The sequence below is a fragment of the Penaeus monodon genome, chromosome 27 (genome assembly GCF_015228065.2).
Source record: "Penaeus monodon isolate SGIC_2016 chromosome 27, NSTDA_Pmon_1, whole genome shotgun sequence".
Classification (NCBI taxonomy): domain Eukaryota; kingdom Metazoa; phylum Arthropoda; class Malacostraca; order Decapoda; family Penaeidae; genus Penaeus; species Penaeus monodon.
The window spans coordinates 2112317-2112612 of NC_051412.1; the positions used below are offsets into that span (position 1 = coordinate 2112317).

At 33.4% G+C, this 296-nt stretch overlaps 1 protein-coding gene across 1 annotated transcript in view; it reads right to left on the minus strand.

The window, feature by feature from the left end:
- Positions 1-296, minus strand: part of LOC119590339 — a 13367-nt gene that overhangs the window by 3687 nt on the left and 9384 nt on the right. The gene's annotated exons all lie outside the window — the stretch shown is intronic.

Here is a 296-nt window from a genome sequence, read left to right on the forward strand (position 1 = left end):
AAGCTAACACTGATATGACTCTTGATTTGATAATACTCATAATTAAATTTCACGAAATCACAAGGAAACGCACCAGTCGCATGCAATTCATTTCTAACTTATTAATGCTTAATGACAATGTGATGATAAGCTTAATCCACTTTTGAAATACGTGAATCCATCATTAGAATCTCGAATCAGTGGATTAGGACTTTTGTGTGCTGGCGTTTTAAAACATGTATAAATCATGAGTTGCTTTTAAATGGATATTATGTACGTTTCCAAAATGTCATTAGATTCTCGAAGTCGTGGTCAGG